Here is a 20,952-nt window from a genome sequence, read left to right as displayed (position 1 = left end):
GGGAAATATCTTTGGAATTTTCTTGAGAAATATCTTTGGAATTTTCTTGGGAAATATCTTTGGAATTTTCTTGGGAAATATCTTTGGAATTTTCTTGGGAAATGTCTTTGAAATTTACTTGGGAAATGTCTTTGGAAATTACTTGGGAAATATCTTTGGAATTTTCTTGGGAAATTTCTTTGGAATTTACTTGGGAAATGTCTTTGGAATTTACATGGGAAATGTCTTTGGAATTTTCTTGGGAAATATCTTGAGAAGTGGGTAAATTAATTTAGCCACTTGAAACGAGGATAGTTCTTACACGCAGAACCATATCCCAATACAGGGAGTGTAGTGAACTACACCCCATATAGCGAAGGAAGTTCTCGCATGCAGTGTGAAATTGCTTATAAAGTCAGACATTTAATCGACTAAAAACATCCGTAAACGGCAGAAAGTTTTAACCTTGTGCAATTGTATGGTGTACTATGTGGGTTTTGAAGGCTTTAACGGCCAAGCAGTAGATACAGACGTTGTTGTTAAATTTAGTAATGTATATTCACTGAGAGTTTTTCAAGTATCAGAAACACGTTTAACCTAATTTTCTCTACAATGTTTTCTAAAAAATATTTATTTTGGACTCTAATTACGCTCAAAATAAAGATAAAACATGCCATAAGAGAATTAAGCAAAAATTCCGACTGACAGCTTAGATTCCCTGTAAATCTAAACATAACGATTTTAATTATATACTCTTATTTTACTTTTAAAGAATTAGTGCCAGCCGGGAGTGTGGCGCACTCCTGTAAGCCAAGCTTCTGGGCGGCAAAGTTTGAGGGAATAAGACACATGTCGGCGATCCTACCCTATAGGTGCCGACTGCCCCGTGTCCGCCGGAGGAGACTTGACCCCCACACCCCTTCCGTCACCTCACAAGTAAACCTCATTTCCTTCCCTGCTTAAACACATACTGAACCCTGACTAATCGCATCCTTGTCGCAGACGTATGTGCCCTACTTACATTGAAACATCCACAATAGAAAAAAAGAGTTAGTGCCATAATTTTCGTCATCCACAAACTTAAAATGTGAAAAACTTTGGAAAATAAACCCTAAACCTTCTTTGGAAATTGATCTCAAGAATTCCTAAAGAATTTCGTTGGAAAATATTCCCTAGACGTTCTTTGGAAATTTATCTCTAGAAATCCTAAAGAATTTCTTTAGAAAATAATCCCAAGAAATTCTTTGGGAATTTACCTCTAGAATTCCTAAAGAATTTCCTTAGAAAATAATCCTAAGAAATTCTTTGGAAATTTATCTCTAGAATTCCAAAAGAATTTTTCAGAAAATAATCCCAAGAAATTCTTTGGAAATTTATCTCTAGAATTCCTAAAGAATTTCTTTAGAAAATAATCCCTAGACCTTCTTTGGAAATTTATCTCCAGAATTCCTAAAGAATTTCTTTAGAAAATAATCCCAAGACATTCTTTGGAAATTTATCTCTAGAATTTCTAAAGAATTTCTTTAGAAAATAATCCAAAGACATTCTTTGGAAATTTATCTCTAGAATTCCTAAAGAATTTCATTAGAAAATAATCCCAAGAAATTCTTTGGAAATTTATCTCAAGAATTCTTTAGGAAATTCCAAGGAAGTCTTTGGAAATTGTTTCTTTAGAAAATGATCCCAAGGGCTCCGTAGGGTTCCAAAGAAATTCCTTTAGAACTCTTAAGAAGTTTTTTGTAAGGGTTTATCGGAATTGTATAATATAATTGTAAATTTTAACCTTTAAGCAATAATGAATTTTTATACCACGGACTCGTCTTCCGTTCTCTTGTAGCAAGCCCGAGTGGCCGTACCGACATCCTCTCCCACGGCCGATACCACGGCCTCGGGGTGGCATCAAAAATAAATAGGGGAAAGTGTCGGACTCTCTCCTTCGTCTGTGACATGCATTTGGAGGGGTGAATGCATACTCGCGAAATCTGTTTCATCCCCCTCGCCTATTCACCATGTACCTAAGATAATTTGTGATATTACGCGTGAAGAAATAGTGCGGTTTTATTTTACATTAGTTGCTTTTGACTGAGGCTAACTGTGGCCACAATTTAATTTGATGATATATACATGATTGTATTAATTTAGTTTGCTAATATTGATGTTATTTACTAATATTAAAACCATTTAGCTTATAATGACAACCTAAGTTTGAACGAAATTCTGAAGGATTTTACCCATAAGTTTTTTGAAATAAATGATGATTTGCGGAATTTTTAATTTATTTTCGACGTGCTAACGTTTTAAACAAATTTAACCTCGTTCAAACGCGAAAATAACACTAAAGAAAATAGAACAGAGCGCTGAGGTCCGAGGTTGTGACTCTTCCTTGAGATACGCCTATGCCAAATTGTCCCGTTTGGTGGCGTACGAGCGTTATTTTCGGGAAGAATGACATCATCAACTTCAAATTTGATTGGCTAAACACCTCTCGCGCGCTTGAGCGTCTCGAAATGCATGTCAAGCTAAGGCAAAGGCAGGAAAATATGGCAGTCCGACACTTTCCCCTATTTATTTTTGGTGGCATGATATCCCCACGGTCTTGGGGTGGCATGATTTTCCCACGTTCTTGGAGTGGCATGATTTTCCCACGTTCTTAGGGTGGCACGATACCACGGCCTCGGGTCCTTCCAGGTGGAGAGATCGGCCCAGGGCCTTGGGCCTTCCAAGTCGTCGACCGATCGCAGCCCCACGGCCTCGGGCGGGTTGCCCTATGGCCCAATTAGGACCTCGGCGGCCCCTAGCGCGCCCTCTTGCGCGAATAGCTTCATCCCCATAAAACACTTGAACGGTTACCGTTGTATTTTCGGTAAACAAAAATTGGCGATGCATATTGGAAACTAAATTTTGAAATAAAGACATTCATTATTAATTTACTAACCTATGTTTTACTCAAGGACTATTTTCACATTAATGGAAGCTTATTTTAATAGTAAAAAATATCAAAGGGACTGAAAAACAGGCTGAAGAAAAGCGGTGCATTGGAGTAATCTTAAAACATTAATTTCTTGAATTAATCGAACTTAGTTTCTTGAAACCCTGTTTATCTTAATTACGGGCCTGTACCGTACTTTTAATAATTTTTCCCCACCAGCGAACTGGCCCTCTTTTTACTTCTCTTAAGCCTTAGCTGCAGCCTTGAAACTTGAAAGAATCAAAGAAAGCAGCTCTCATTAACCGAGGCTTAAGTTCTATATTTTGAAAAAGACGTTATAAAAAGATTTCAAAGTCAAAATATAAGCTGTTAGTGCTTTAATGCTTATAGCTGAACGTTGCTAATGAAACCTGGCAATACGGTAAATTTAGTTTCTACATTTTTAGACCTTTCTCCGTGGCTTCAAAGCAAAAAAATAAGAAAATTAAAAGAACAACAGTTCCCCAGTAGCACAAGCCTTCCGCATAACAGTCGGTTAAAGGTCGAATAGTCAGTTTACGGTCCAGACGGCTGTACCGTGCTTATTCCGACACTTTTCCGACTTATGAAGCCGACTACTTCTTTTAGTTGGCAATGCCGACATCTATCTGACAGTTGGAACTGAGATGGTTTAAAGTAGGCTTGCCTACCGTCTAGAAAATTCAAACTTATTTTTTGCCAATTGATTACCGACTCTTTCGCGCTAGTCGGTTTTGTGACGTTTAAGAAGAGTAAAATTATAAAAGCAAAGTTATGCTTAGTCCGTTTAGTAACCGACATTTATCCGACAGTTGGAACTGTGGTGGTTTGAAGTATGCTTGCCTACCGTCCTAAACATGTAACCCATTTTTGCCAAATTGATTACCAACTCCTTCCCGCTAGTCGGTATTGTCACGTTTAAAAAGAGTAAAATGAAAAACGAAGTTGTTGGTAGGCCTTCTTTTTCCGTGGGACGGTTTTTTTGACTTGTACAGTCGCCGCAATTAAAAACTTTCTCTCTCGCGACGTCTTGTTTCAATCATAAGCCGCAAATTATTGATCTGATACAATGGGTATAAAAAAACGTATCTTATATTGTTGTTTCAATAAATTTTTAACTAAGCGTTTTTTTTTCACTCTCCACTTTCCATTTCCAACTGCTAAATAGGGGGTTTTGAATGATTGGGATGATTTTAAAGAGAAGGTGAACAGTTGAGCATAGCTCGTCCGAATTACCGAATGACATTCCAGTAAAGGGAGAGTGATGTTAATTGCAATTTTCTGAATACACGTCCCCCACGGAATCAATGCCTTGAGCCATATTTTTATGGATAGAGATCCCCTTTAATGTTGCACAAATATATAATCAACAATTGTGGAATGAAACTTCAAATTTTCCTCCGGTGAAGATATGGCCACGGGTGCGACATTCTGTTCCACTATGGTTCGCAAATGCCAGGGGGTGGAGAAAGATTTCTATCTAGATTAGTGGGCGATTCTTGATGTCAGTTTCAACATAAGTCTGCACGAACGTTTGGTTGAAAACGGCGCATTTCGGAGAGAACCATCTAGAAATTCAATGGCCAACCAATTCCCTCAATATGTCACCCATTGAAAACCGCTTGGTGGAGGAAATACAGGTTCACTGAAAAGGAGAATACCCACATTCAAAGCATAGCATGGGTCACAAAGTGGTGAGAATGGGCGATTGACCGACAAACCAAGACCGGGAACTCCACGCGTTACCACTGCAGAAGAAGACGACGCTATTGCTGCTCTTGTTGTGAATAATCCTACCACCACTGTTCGATCTGTAAAATCCATCATGGAATTGGAAGCGTCGGAAACAACGATTAGAAACCGATTACGTGACGTTGGGCTACACAGTCGTATCGCCGCGGAGAAGCCATATCTCAAACCAGAGCACAAACAAGAACGCCTAGCATTTGCGCGCGCTCACCTGCACTGGAGGAACGAATGGGATGAAGTTGTCATCAGCGACGAATCAACATTTTGTTCATCTACGGACCATCACGTAAGAGTGTGGAGAGAGAAAGGGACCCGATACGATGCGGCTAACATTCATTCAATCCGGAATAGCGGACGGTTTTCTGTGCCAGTGTGGGGTTATATTTCAAAACATGGAATTGGCACCTTAGCACGAATAGAAGGGCACCTAAATTCCGATAGGTATATTGATGTATTGGAACATACGTTTTTCCCTCATGTTGTAGACAATCATTTTCCGGACGGTAAATTTATATTTCAACAAGATAATTCGAGTATACACAAGTCCCGTGCAACCATGGCGTATTTGAAGGAGAATCATCCGGAAATAGATCTAATGAACTGGCCAAGAAATTCACCCGACTTATCTCCAATCGAAAACGTCTGGGCGATTATGAAAAGGATTGTATCCCAGAACAATATAATTCCCAATGATAAGGACGAACTTTTCACCATCATCCAGGCCGCATGGGAAGAGGTTGGTGAGCGCCCCGATTATATAAACAATCTGTTTTCATCAATGCCGCAGAGAATGCAACAGGTTGTAAACGCCAACGGTAAGATGATCAAATATTAATCGCATAATGAAATTAAAAATGAAAACGCATAAATGTATTTATCCTAACCATGTTCATAATTAAGAATAAATGTTCGATAGTAATTAGCAAAGTGTCTTTATTCTTTATTTAACTTGTTATGTTGGTTGGGTAGTTCTCAATAAAATATATACACACTCTACATTGCGTCCTTACTTAACCTTCAAGGATTTAATACTTCGTGCAGCTCAGCAGATTCCATTGATTCTCAAAAAGACCATAATTTGCCATCGGATACACTGCTAAGACTAGTGGAACTTTAGTATAATGCTAATTTCGCATTGTAAATAAAGTGTTTTTTGAGAAAGGTTCGTCATCTTCGTTATGGCGAATCCCAATTAGTTGAATACAATGAACACAACCACTTCCTCAAATGTAGGCACCACTTTGTGACCCATGCTATGCTTTGAATGTGGGTATTCTCCTTTTCAGTGAACCTGTATTTCCTCCACCAAGCGGTTTTCAATGGGTGACATATTGAGGGAATTGGTTGGCCATTGAATTTCTAGATGGTTCTCTCCGAAATGCGCCGTTTTCAACCAAACGTTAGTGCAGACTTATGTTGAAACTGACATCAAGAATCGCCCACTAATCTAGATAGAAATCTTTCTCCACCCCCTGGCATTTGCGAACCATAGTGGAACAGAATGTCGCACCCGTGGCCATATCTTCACCGGAGGAAAATTTGAAGTTTCATTCCACAATTGTTGATTATATATTTGTGCAACATTAAAGGGGATCTCTATCCATAAAAATATGGCTCAAGGCATTGATTCCGTGGGGGACGTGTATTCAGAAAATTGCAATTAACATCACTCTCCCTTTACTGGAATGTCATTCGGTAATTCGGACGAGCTATGCTCAACTGTTCACCTTCTCTTTAAAATCATCCCAATCATTCAAAACCCCCTATTTAGCAGTTGGAAATGGAAAGTGGAGAGTGAAAAAAAACGCTTAGTTAAAAATTTATTGAAACAACAATATAAGATACGTTTTTTTATACCCATTGTATCAGATCAATAATTTGCGGCTTATGATTGAAACACGACGTCGCGAGAGAGAAAGTTTTTAATTGCGGCGACTGTACTATTCCGCATATGCCATCAAAATATTTTTGTTAAATATTTAACTTATACTATATTTCGACCCACAAACAGAAGTTGATAATACTATATTTTTGGCAACACTAGAAACATAACGTTACAAAAAACTGCAAAGCAAGAAAACACATCTGATTTTCTAGTTTGAATTTTCCCTCCTGTAATTTCTCGGGTCAGGTGACACGCCTCTGTTCTATTGGCTTTACTAAGGTAACGCCATGCACGTCATCATCGAAGAGGGCGCTGCTAGTGCGAAAGCAAGTTAGCCTTTCCAGTATCTCTGACGCTGCTGAGTCGTTAGAATGTTTAAACGAGATTTTTGTGGTCGAAAATGATTAGTTCTAGGCTTGCTAACTTTTAATTTCATCGCTATGGTTCTTTGTCACACTATATAAAATAGAAACGTCTTCGTTTGTCACGTAAGGTTTGAATTTTGTTATTGAATTATCAATTTATCTACCTCTTAGAGCCATTTTTATGCATAAGCCTTTGCTTTTTACCTAGCTTCTCATCTGCTGGGAAACACACCCCCATAAAGTGAAACCAAAACTTAAACGTTTATGTATACCTTCAGTTTCTTTGATTGAATATAAAAGAAGCAAGTGTTTTGGGGCGCTTGGTGTTCAAAAACCTTATTTATTAAGTATTTTAGAGATGTTTGGTTGTGAAAATATTACTGAATTCCAAAATAGATCTCAAATTGTTTTAGTTACGGAATTTTTATGCGGTTTCAAACATTTTAAGAGAAAAATGTGTGAAATAATACCTTTTAGAATTGTATGATTTTCTTTTTCCTTAAAAAAATCTGGAGGCGTATAGTAATATTTTTCATTAAGATTTTTGTAATTTAAGAGATAGTAACTAGCCACATCGAAGATATTAACAATGAATATTAATAAATGCTTTAATTGATGTAAATATTATACTCGCCCTGAAAAATTTTACTTTTTGTTGAAACCAATTAGCTGGGCAGCTAATATTTCCATTAGACAAGTCGTGTAATATCGAATACATAGTTTAATATTTGAAATTGTTATAATTGATGCTGAACCTGTATGGTACTTGAAATATTCAAAGTACAAATTCTAAAGTGATTTTCATTGAAAATGTATTAAAGAAATTTCAATACTTGGTATCAGTATCCTTTACTATAAGCGAATGAAGCCTCGAGTTAAGGCTTGATCGTCGCAAAACCGTCGGGCCTCGAGTTAAGGCTTGATCGTCGCAAAAGCGTCGGACCTCTTGCTGACAGGCGGTTAAGTCGACTCTCAAACGTGTTGGATGAGGGTCGTATTTCATTCGTGTCGTAACAGTCGGTAAACCAGTGGACCGTCGTCCCACCGGGCGGACATTTCGATTCTCAAACCCTTACTCTACCAGCCCTTTACCGACGATTTACCGTTTCTATACTAAAAAGCCGCGAAATGGTCGGATTGAGCGCGGCTTTAGGTAGGCATAATGACGCCTACCTATAGTCGGCCAACAGTCGTTTTATAGTCGCCTCATAACAGTCTGAAAACCGGCGGGCCGTCGTCCCGCCGGGCGGACATTTCGACTCTCAAACCCTTACTCTACCAGCCCTTTACCGACGATTTACCGTTCCTATACTAAAAAGCCGCGAAATCGTCGGACTGAGCGCGGCTTTAGGTAGGCATAATGACGCCGACATATAGTCGGCCAACAGTCGTTTTATAGTAGCCTCAAAACAGTAGGGAAACCGGCGGGCCATCGTCCCTCCAGGCGGACATTTCGACTTTCAAACTATTACTCTCCCGACTTATTAGTGACTTTTTACCAACTCGTCGGTAACACACAAAGCCGACCATGTAGGCCCTACGTCGGCAGTGCTACTAGGGTTATATTAGCAATATTTCTTTATTTTTTTCTGGAATAACGACATATTGCAGGAAACAAGCATAACTACGTAATAATTTGAAAAGTGGTGGTATAGCAAGTTTGTCCCGTTTCAAGCGACATCTCTAAAAAAAGGTGTTGTTCAATAAATATGTTTATCAGTCTCTGATCTCTTGTCACCAACAAACAATATAATTTCGGCATGATCGTTATTTTAAAAATCATTTTCACCATATGATTTCTATTTGTAACTGTAATATAGTCTTATTCATGTGTTAATATCTTGCCTAGCGCAACAGCCTACTGTATATATTCAGGTATCATCCATTGTACAGAACTTGATGCCGAGTCGCCACTCGCCAACAATGGCGATTTTCCCCCTACGAAGCGGGGATATTAGAGAAGGGATAAGACACTATAACTAGTAAAAGAATTAAGTCCCTAGAGAATAAGACACCAATCTTGTGCTTTTGTTTAGACTATGGAGAAATTCTGGGGCGTACTATTAGCGTCGAAAAGATTAGCATCGAATGAGAATAGCGTCGAATATTTTATTTTGGAGCAATAGCACCGAATAGAAGTGAATCGAAAATCTTAGCATCGAATAGAATAGTGTCGAAAGGAATAGCATCGAGAGCGTCAAGCCCGCCATTGGAATAGTGTTGAAAATATTTTCGAAAATTTGGATTAATGGCGAAAGGAATATCGTCGAATTTATGTGAATGAGATTAGTATCGAAAAGATTTGTATTTAAGTAAGCTAATGCTTGACATTTGCTCATCAATGAAAAGTAAGCTTTCACGACCACTGTCCGAATCCATTTTTTCAGCGTAAAAATCCCCTCTGTGCAGGGTTTTAGAATACCAACTTGTACCTCTTTTGTAGGATTTTAACCCAACCAACACTTGATTCTTATTAATTAGACCACGGGGAGTTCGTCAAAAATTGTGAAAATATTCCAAACCCTTCGCAAGTTGGTCAAACTTTTTTGGAAAATATGAAAATTGCATATTATTATTGAGACCGCTGACCGCCTAAACGCGTTCTGCACTCAATCTTGAAAAATTTCTAGGGGAAAAACATAATAACAAGGGCTCGCGACGGAAATATAGCTATGAAATTTTAAACATCCGCTGAAACATTTAATTCTCATATCAGGATTGAAAAATATTTGAAGAAAGCTCCACTTTTAAAAGTAAACAATATTTTGGAGAGACGTAATATTATTTCGAAACTTAAATGAAGATAACAATATTTTGGAAAAGGCATAATATTATTTGGAAAACTAACTCAAGGTAAACATCCATATTTAGGAAAAGGCATAATATTAATTGGAAAACTAACTCAAGGTAAACATCCATATTTAGGAAAAGGCATAATATTATTTGGGAAATAAACGAAGATAAACCACAATATTTTGGAAAAGGCGTAATATTATTTGGGAAATATATGAAGATAAACAACAATATTTTGGAAAAGGTGTAATAATATTTGGGAAACTAAATAAATGAATAAATCAAAATTTTGGAAAAGGTATAACAATATTTGGGAAATAAATGAAGATAAACCACAAAATTTTGGAAAAGGCGTAATATTATTTTGAAACGTACATGAAGATAAACAACAATATTTTGGAAAAGGCGTAACATAATTTGGGAAGTAAATAAAGGTAAACAATATTTTGGAAAAGGCGTAATATTATTTGGGAAATATATGAAGATAAACAACAATATTTTGGAAAAGGCGTAATATTATTTGGGAAATATAAGAAGATAAACAACAATATTTTGGAAAAGACGTAATATTATTTGAGAAATATTTGAAAATAAACAACAATATTTTGGAAAAGGCGTAATATTATTTGGGAAATATATGAAGATAAACAACAATATTTTGCAAAAGGCGTAATGTTATTTAGGAAACTAAATAAATGAAAATGTCAAATTTTGGAAAAGGTATAATATTATTTGGGAAGTAAATGAAGATAGCAAACAAAATTTTGGAAAAGGCGTAATATTATTTCGAAACGTACAGGAAGATAAACAACAATACTTTGGAATAGGCGAAACATAATTTGGGAAGTAAATTAAGATAAACATCAATATTTTGGAAAAGGCATAATATTGTTTGGGAAGTAAATGAAACATTTTTCTGAAATATTTTTCCCATATAAAATTATACCTTTTTCAAAATTTTGCTGTTTATCTTCATTACCTTCCGAAATAATTTACGCACGTGTTTAAAATTTCATAGCTTTATTTCCATCGCGAGTCTTTTGTTATTTTGTTTACCCCTTAGTAATTTTTCCAAGATTAAGTGCAGAACGCGTTTAGGCGCTCAGCGGTCTTAATGGTGGTAAGTACATGCAATTTTGAAATTTTCAAAACGTTTTTGATCAACTTTCGGCCGGTTTAGAATTTGTTCACTACGTTTTTCGAACTCCTCGTGGTCTAATTAATCAGAGTGAAGTAAAATCCTACCAATTCTTGGTCTAATTACGTCTTTTTTTTAAGGTAATTTGTTTAATGAGGACTCAACGTTTTTAAAAGCGACGTTGTTGTTATCCATCCTATTACATAATTGAGTATAAATAACCTGAACCTAACCTCACCTCATCTGAAACTAACCGAACCAAGCCTAACCTCAACCTAACCAAACCTAATACGCCACTTACCCATCACAAACTATGTTTCAACAATAATGACGTTCGACATAGTTCCGTGTCGACCGTATTCCGATTTTGTTATTTTCATCCTCATTCCATTCGATACTAATCAAATTTGTCAAAATGTGGTTCGCTGCTAATCCTTAGGAAGCGAATTTTTTCGACTTTAAGGACGTTCGATACAATTCCTTTCGACTCTAGGTTAAATTAGTAAATTGAGTGAGCAACTCTCTATTCGACATTAATCCATTCGATACTATTATGCGACCCCGAAATTCTGGTTGTAATAAAATGACAGTAGCCGATTAGTAGTGTTTCAATGAAATTAAAAGTTGGCCTTATCTTAATTTTCAATTTAAATCAAATTGTAGTTTGAAGAAAAATTATTCCTTATTTCATAAATAATTAAACATTTCTCTCGGAACTTATTAGAATTTAGACAACTATAATAGGTATTCCAAGAGTCAGATATTAACCATAATGATCATTTTCGTAATGCATTGCCAAAGGCTGGCTGTTCTTTAGGCGGGTATAATCGCCATATAAGATATTTCCGGTGAACTAACTTACCATGTAAATTAATAAAATTATGGTTGCCTTCGAATCACAGGAGCTCGGAGAATTAATTTCAATGTAGTAAGAAGATTTTATATTGAATTCTAGGCGACTAATGTTTTTCAGAACTATGTTTCAAACTTTTCTAGTTAAATTTATTTGTTTTATCATAACGGAAGAGAGACAAACGTTAGTATTTAAAATAACAATTTTTTCAATATAATCGACAAAGGCTTAGGAATGTTTTCCCTACTGTTTTGCATTATTAACAGTTGCGGGCCTTTCGCAATTTCTTCCCACTTACAATCTTCCCCTTCTTTGAGGCAGAGGGTGACACTGCCAAATCCCGCTTCACCTTCTTAGAAGTATTATGACACTCAAATCAAACTTGAGAAATTCAATATTGGCGCCATTATTATTTCTTTCAGGTATCATAATGAGTGACAAACTAAAAGGTAAAATCCGACCACCATCTTCACCACGCATCCCAAGAAAAACAGGACTGGGCGAATTTAAGAACCTGCCGTTGGGGGCTGCAAATATCTGGGATTTATATACCACGGCTTCGGGGTGGTATGTTATCCCCACGGTCCTCAGGCCTTCCAATACCGCGGCCCCGGGGCCTTCCACGTCGCCTTCTAGGTGGTTGAGGTATCGCCTCAGGGCCTTGGGCCCTTTCTGGTGGAGGAATGGGCCCCGGGGCTTGGGGCCTTTCTGGTGGAGGAATGGGCCCCGGGGCTTGGGGCCTTTCTGGTGGAGGAATGGGCCCCGGGCCTTGGGGCCTTTCTGGTGGAGGTATGTTCCCAGGGCCGCGGGGCCTTCCAGGTCGTCGACCAGCTATTGCAGCCCCACGGCCTCGATGTCCCCTAGCGCGCCCTCTTCCTCGAATAGCTCCATCACCGTAATAGACTTGTACGGTCACCGTTGTATTATCGGTGAATACAAATTGGCGAGACATATTGGCCACTAGATTTTGAAATAAAGACATATATTATTATTATGGTACTAACCTATGTCAAGGACTATTTTTCTGGAGAAAAGGGGTGCAATTGGAATAATCTTAAAACATTAATTTCTTGAATTAATCTAACTTAGTTTCTTGAAACCCTGGTTATCTTAATTACGGGCCTGTACCGTACTTTTAATAATTTTTCCCCACCAGCGAACCGGCCCTCTTTTTACTTCTCTTAAGCCTTAGCTGCAGCCTTGAAACTTGAAAGAATCAAAGAAAGCAGCTCTCATTAGAGTCATTAACCGAGGCTTAAGTTCTATATTTTGAAAAAGACGTTATAAAAAGATTTCAAAGTGAAAATATAAGCTGTTAGTGCTTCAATGCTACTAAAAAGTAATTAAGCGCAAAATAAAATCCAATTTGTTATTAAATTTTCCATTTAAAATCATATTCCATGACAATAAGTGCAAAACTCAATTCGCTTACTTGATTCCTTGACAAAGTTTGAAAAATGTAAGTGCGTTCTGCAACCACTACCGAGTTCTCGGTTTAGTGCCGGATTTTAATTTTTATACGGAACCGGTAACCTAAGGCGCCTTTATGGTACACCAAGCTGAACGTTGCTAATGAAACCTGGCAATACGGTAAATTTAGTTTCTACATTTTTAGACCTTTCTCCGTGGCTTCTGTTGTAATATAGTCTTATTCTTGTTCTTGTTTAAATATCGCGCCTAGCGCCACAGCCTACTTTATATTTAAATATCTTTGTTGTACTATATGTACAGAGTAGTCTCTAGTCTCCAGTGCGAGCTAGACAGTCAAATGTTAAAGTCATCGTTATTGCCTTCTCAATAAACCTGATAATTTTCCTCATTAGCTTAAATATATTTTGTTGACATAAAAATATAACATGGTGTCAGAAGTGTGCTCTCTGTTTCCGCATTAGTTTGCCCAGTGTTCGCGCTATATTTATTAGCCGTCTCCGTTTCTAGCTTCGTACTCGTTCCGAACTGGCCAAGGCTTACGTTCCCATTGTTTACCGTTGTTGCGTCATCTTTCCACGGACGGCAAAATTGAAGAATAGCCCATATAGCAGTGCCAAAGGCTTTGCCGGGACTGGCTGTGATGATACACGCACGTCCGCTACAAAAGTTTCAGTGATCAAAGAATCGCATTTTTAAAAATGCAAAACGCACCTAACCAAACCTAACCAAGGCAACATCGAATTGAAGAATGCCCTGCCCGTTTTGCAACGTGTCGCAAATGTAATCACAAAGGCCATTATGCTAAGGTTTGCATGAACAGACAGATTAAGGAGATATCCATTGCCAGCCCACCAGGAAATGCTATTCAGGAAGCATACATTGGTGCCCTGTCTGAAGCTAATGGTGCTAATCCCGAGAAGTGGTTAGTCCAAGTACAGGTGGATGGACAACCCATAATGTTTCAAGTTGACACCGGTGCCGACGTTTCGGTTATACGTGAGTCACTATTCAAGTCTACACTTCAGGGACACGTACTGCAGGAAACATACAAAAGATTGCTGGGGCCTGGCAAAGTACAATTACATTGTTGCGGTATGATTGAGGCAGAACTTCAACACAACAACCGTACATTCCTCAGCCACATTTATGTTGTACGAGGCTTAGAAAGAAGTTTACTCAGCCTAGCAGCTTGTGAAAGTCTCAAGATAATTGAAAGACTCCACCCAATACTCTCCGAGTCAAGAGTAAATCCGGAAAAAGAATTTCCTAGTCTCTTCGGTGGACTTGGTAAAATCAAGGAAGAATACACCATACAGTTGAACGATAATGCTGTTCCGGTTGCGCTCACAACCCCAAGACGTGTACCAATAGCCTTGATGGACCAAGTCAAGGAGGAATTAGACCAAATGGTTGAACAACACGTCATAACCAAGATTGAGAAGCCAACAGAATGGTGTTCTCCCATGGTTGTTGTTGCTAAGCGTGACAAAAACGAAAAGCAATACCCTATATTTATTGAAGTGCTCCGGAAATGTTTTTCGATTAGACTTAAAATCAAGGGAGTTATTTGTGATCTAGGTGCAAATAATCAAATCCTCAACAAGACATTAAAAGTCACATTAGAAGAACCATTTATTGATTTAGATGGCCACAGAAGTTTTTGTATGCATGATCCACACATTTAATCAAAGGGTTAAGAAACAATTTGAAAAATCATGACGTTTTCGTTATGTTTTCAAGAGCTTCCTGGGCTCATGTGGAACCCTTTTTCTGTCTAGATTCTAGGGAAGCATTAAGAATTGCGCCTAAGTTGACGATGCAGCACATTTGCCTTCAGAATTCACTAAAATGAATGTTTCTTTGGCTACGCAACTGATCAGCAACACCACCGCCATGGGCATGACTTTCTACATCTTGAACAAAAAGTTGCCTATTGAAGCTCAGACCACAGCAAACCTAGTTGCAGAACTTGACAAAATGTTTGATTACTTGAATGCTAGCCGTAAATACGACACCAAGGAACACAGATCAGCCATTACGAAAAATTCAAAACATTTGGATTACCTCATGGAAAAACTAGTTTGGCTTTACGATGTAAAATTTGATTGCGAAAGGCAGCCACCCACCCTTTTTGGGTGGAAGCTCACAATATCAGGAGTTATGCAATTATCGAAACACCTATTACAAGATGAGAAATTAGAACACGTTCTAACGTCAATGTGTAGCCAAGATGTGCTAGAAAATACATTTGGTAAGATTAGAAGATGCTCTGAAAACCCAACTCCGTCATTTCGACTGCATTTGAGAAAGGTCATCGCATCATCCCTTTTCCAAGTTCCCACATCAGCCAATTGTGCCGGGAGTTCAGATGTTGGATATCATTTGATAGACCTTTTAAGTCGAAGAGCTGGTAGCGAAAGGAATACAATTTTGGTGGAAAAAATTCCATTTTATGGACAGAATGAGGTGTCCTTAAGGGGGAAGTCTAGCGTTTTGAAGAAATAAAGGCAAATTTTCTTGAACTAAATACAAGATAACTATATAAGATAGAACATCGTGGTTTGTTTTAAAAATAAATTTAATGTCTATTGTAGCGATTGATATAGTTTTGGGAATTTTTTATGTATAATTACTATTCGTTAATTTTAATTTAAAATAGAGAAATTCCTGAACTGAAATCTCCAGTTCTAAACACTCGAATTGCAAAATTCCAATTGTCAGCGTACCGTACCGAGGCTTTGTAGCGAATGATTTGCTTTGGTGACTCTAGCTAAAATAGATTTAAATTAAATGCGAAATTTGTAATCCCAAGCCAGCTTTTCAGGTTTTCTAAAGATTGCACCACTATGTATGAGTTGGCTTTTGATATAAACCGTATCTCAACGCTGGGCGGGTTCTAGGCCTTCCTGTCAATCATTCGTCCACGCCCTTGTATAACCCCATGCTCCCCAAACTTTAACGTCATATTATCTTTGTCTATACCGTCCTTCTATTGAATGGGGGAAGAATTTTTTTGAATAGGCTATTCTCGTGTATATAGAGCTTTTACCTTGTGTATCCTTTCTAGGACGTGGTCGAATTTGGGGTAGCTATTCATATATGGTTTGATCATAGATACCAACTACCTCTCAAACCCCCCCACGCCCATTTTCTTTGTCCTGTTAGGGATTAACCTTCCCTGCTTTTTCTAGGAAGGGTTCGACAGTTTTAGCCTTTATTATTTTGGTTACATAGATATAGTTTCGCCTGCATTAGCAACTTAGACTGTCCCCATGAAGTTTATTTAGGCATGATATTTTTCGCACCTGACAGTCTACCGTTCACCTCCCCCTTCTCAAGAGACGATTTTCAGAGCCATCTATATTTTCGATTAGGCAAAACAAAAATGTAAAGTGCTGTCTCTAGTGGCTTATCTGCGTACTTCAAATCGCTAGACTTCCCCCTTAAGCGATGCCAACATTTCAAATCCCGAAGCAGGTAAAAAAGCTAATGTAATCACATATATAAGCGGCTACCTAGCTAGGAAAATTTTGTTTTTGTACCACTGCATCTTTTGCAACAATGCAATCTTAAAAAGTGAACAAACCATTTCATAAACTCGTGAAAGTTTAACTGTTTTGAAGGCACACCGCCCAGAAGAAGGAAGTGACGTAGGTTGCTTAATTTTTGTCACACCTCAATTTTATGAATTTGTTGGAAAAATGGAAATCAGGTTTATGGAACTATACCCTCAATTCATTGATTTACCAAGTATATGCTCAACAATTAAAATTAAAATCATTAAGAATACACCATGAAGTGAGGTTGAGAAATCGTCATATTTTTGAAGAAAAAGAAAAGAAAAGGAAGGAAACAGAAAAAAAAGGAAAGAAAAAGGGACGGAAAAGAAACATCAAACCTCATCTGAAATACCAAAACGAAATGATTCAAGTCAAAAACTTTCTAAATTGAAGCATAATTAAAATAAAAACCACTGCCTTTAACATTAAAAATATTCCTAGTGTGTCGATTAATTTAATTGGAGTACTTAACGACAATAAATTCATGCAAACTTACAAATCGGTTTAAATTTTTTTTTTTAGAGGTTTCAATGTAAAGTGGGTCCCTTAAGGGTCCGCGACAAGGATGCGATTTTTCAGGTTTCAGTATGTGAATAATCAGGGAAGGAAATGAGGTTTACTTGGGAGGTGACGGAAGGGGTGTGGGGGTCAAGTCACCTCCGGCGGACACGGGGCAGTCGGCACCTATAGGGGAGGATCGCCGACATGTGTCTTATTCCCTCAAACTTTGCCGCCCAATTCGGTTTAAATTTACCGCCCTATTCAATTAAGCCTTGCCTTAAACCGAATATGTTGCAGACGACACAACATTAGTTTTCCGCAGATGAACCAGGGGCCACTGGTGTAAGCAGGGCTACCAGTCACTTTCCTAAAATTATACTAAATCGGCTCTCCATATTATCCTCCTTGGCAAAACTAAGCGAAGAGTCGTCTGCTCTTCAGGCTATGGATCCAAGAGACCGGGAATTAAAACCATATGTCTGATGGTAAGAAATATACAATACAAATTTTAGATTACATGAATATTATTAATGTAGTAACAACAGCGCATCTAAGTTCCGTAATCTGTGAAAAATGCCGAACAAACTGACTAGATTTAATTTGGATTGGATAAATGAAGAACTTCACGAAGAATGTGTAACGAGGTAAAACATACTAATGATATTAGGGCTAATGGATATTCTAAGGGAGTCTATAACACCTCTTTGTGCACAAGTCTATAACATCTGTTTATTCACAAGTCTATGACTTCTGTTTGTGCACACGCGAGTGACTTCTGTCTGAGCAAGGGTCTACGGAATATTTTTGAGCACGGGTCTACAGATTATTTTTGTGCAAATGGGTATGGAATTTTTTTGAGCATAAGGGTTTGAAATCTTTTTGAGCATAGGGGTATTAAAAATGTTTGTGCATAACTCTTTGGAATCTGATGTGCACATGTCTATAACATCTCTTTTACCGCGAGTCTACGACATTTCTTTCTGCACAAGCCTGTGATTTCTATTTGTGCACAAGTGTACGAAATATTTTTATGCATAGGTGTACGGAATAGTTTTATGCACAATTGTACGGAATATTTTTGTGCACAGGTGTACGAACTGTTCTTGTTCACAGGTGCACGGAATATTATTGGTGAAAAAAAAATGGATTTGGAATATTTTTGTGCACAGGTGTACGAACTGTTTTTGTTCACAGGTGTACGGAATATTATGGTGAAAATAGATTTGGAGTATTTTTGTGCACAGGTGTACGGAATATTTTTGTGAAAATGGATACCGAATATTTTTGTGCACAGGTGTACGTGATATTTTTGTGCACAGGTGTACGTGATATTTTTGTGCACAGGTGTGCGTGATATTTTTGTGCACAGGTGAACGTGATATTTTTGTGCAAATGGGTAAGGAAAATTTTTGAGCATAGGGTTATGGAATGTTTTTGTGCAGTGGTCAATGGAATATTTTTGTGTACAGGTATATGGAATGTTTTGTGCAGAAGTCCGTGAAATATTTTTTGTGTACAGGTATATGACTCATGTTTGTGCACAAATCTATAGAATGTTTTGTACACCGGTCTAGGACATATGATTCTGCACAAGTCTATGGCATCAGTTTGTGCAAAAGTCTAAGGGATGTGTTTTTGCACAAATATTTGACATCTATTTTTGCACAAATATTTGACGGGTCTACGGAAAATGTTTGTGCAAATGGGTGTGGAATATTTTTGAGCATATAGGGGTATGGAATGTTTCTGAACAGGTCCAAGGCATGTTTTTGTGCACAGGTCTATGTCACATGTTTATACAAAAGCCAATAGAATATTTTGTGCATAGGTCAATGGAATCTTTTTGTGCGCAGGTCTAGGGAATATTTCTGTGCAAATGGTTATGGAATAGTTTTGTGCTATGGGTGTGAAATCTTTATGTACACAGGTCTATGGAATCTTTAGCGCGCAGGTCTAAGGAATCTTTATGTGCACAAGGCTATATAATGTTTTGTGCACAGTTCCATGAAATCTTTTGTGCACATCTCCATGAGATCTTTTGTGCACAGGTCTATGGAAACTTGATGTGCACAAGTCTATGACTTCTGTTTGTGCACAAAACTATGGAATCTGGTTTGAACATGTCTATGACATCTGTGACTTTCACTTGTGCACAAGCCTGTGACTTCTACTTGTGTACAAGTCTACGGAATTTGTTTGTGCACATGGCTACGGAATCTGTGCACAGATCTCCGGAATCTGTTTGTACACAGGCCTACGGCATCTGTTTGTGCACAGCACAGCCTAGCACAGGTTTACGGAATCTGTTTCTTTACAGGTCTACGGCATCTGTTTGTGCACAGGCCTACGGCATATTTTTTGAGCACAGGTCTAGGGAATCTTTTTGTGCACAGGTCTATGGAATCGTTTTGTGCAAATGGGTATGGAATCGTTTTGTGCAAATGGGTATGGAATCGTTTTGTGCAAATGGGTATGGAATCGTTTTGTGCAAATGGGTATGGAATCTTTTTGTAAACAGGTCTATGGAATCTTTATGTAAACAGGTCTATGACATCTTTATGTAAACCGGTCTATGACTTCTGTTTGTAAACAAGTCTAAGACTTCTGTTTGTAAACAAGTCTAAGACTTCTGTTTTTGCACTAGTCCATGGAATCTGATGTGCACATGTCCATAACATCTCTTTTTGCGCAAGTCTATGATGTATTTTTTGCGCAAGTCTATGACATCTCTTTGTGCACAACCCTGTGACTTCCGTTTGTGTACAAGTCTATGGAATCTGTTTGTGCACTTGTCTACGGTATCTGTTTGTGCACAGGTCTACGGAATATTTTTGTGCTCAGGTCTTCGGAATATTTTTGTGCTTAGGTCTACGGAATATGTTTGTGCACAGGCCTACTGAATCGGTTTGTGCAGAGGCCTAAGGAATCTGTTTTTGCAAAGGCCACTGCAAAGAACAGGTCTAAAGAACATTTTTCTGCAAATGGATACGGGATATTTTTGTGCAAATGGATATGCAGTATTTTTGTGCACTGGTGTACGAAATATTCTTGAGCATATTTTTGAGCATAGGGGTATAAAATGTTTTTGTGCAGAGGTCCATGGAATCTTTTGGTGTATAGGTATATAACATCTCTTTTTGCGCAAGTTTATGACATCTGTTTGTGCAAAAGTCTATGACATCAGTGTGTGCGTAAGTATATGATATCAGTTTGTGCGCAAGTCTATGGGATCTGTTTGTGCACAAGTCTACGGGCTCTGTTTGTACACAATTATATGACATGTGTTTTCACAAGTCTATGGTATCTGCATGTGTACAGCTCTACGAAATATGTTTGTGCACAGGCAGGGTGACCACAACAAAGCCTTGTAATAGTTATAGGAAAATGAGAAATTTACAATTGATTTACAGGAAATTATAGGAGACTAGCTGTTACCCGCGGCATCGCTTGAGTGTAGTAAGAACTTCCATCAAGTATGGGTACATTTTACTGATTCGACTAATATTTTTGTAGCATCCTAGGAGCGAAGGCACTCGGCGTCGCCCATCAGCTCGTCGGGACATTTTTTATTATTTACACGCAGACATTCCATAAAGATGGGTTTTTTAATATCTGACCGCCATTTAAAATGATGGCAACAAATCGATCCCGAAAGACCATTCAGCCCATCTATAGGTTAAATGAATCCAGTGTACTAAATATTTGTGAAATCGGTTGAAACGCGCGGACTTTCTTACAAAGACAAAATTTG

This window comes from Phalangium opilio, unplaced genomic scaffold (genome assembly GCF_054372755.1).
Source record: "Phalangium opilio isolate 3A_F unplaced genomic scaffold, DU_Popi_V2 ptg000060l_1, whole genome shotgun sequence".
Taxonomy (NCBI): Eukaryota; Metazoa; Arthropoda; class Arachnida; order Opiliones; family Phalangiidae; genus Phalangium; species Phalangium opilio.
This window is presented reverse-complemented; position numbering follows the sequence as displayed.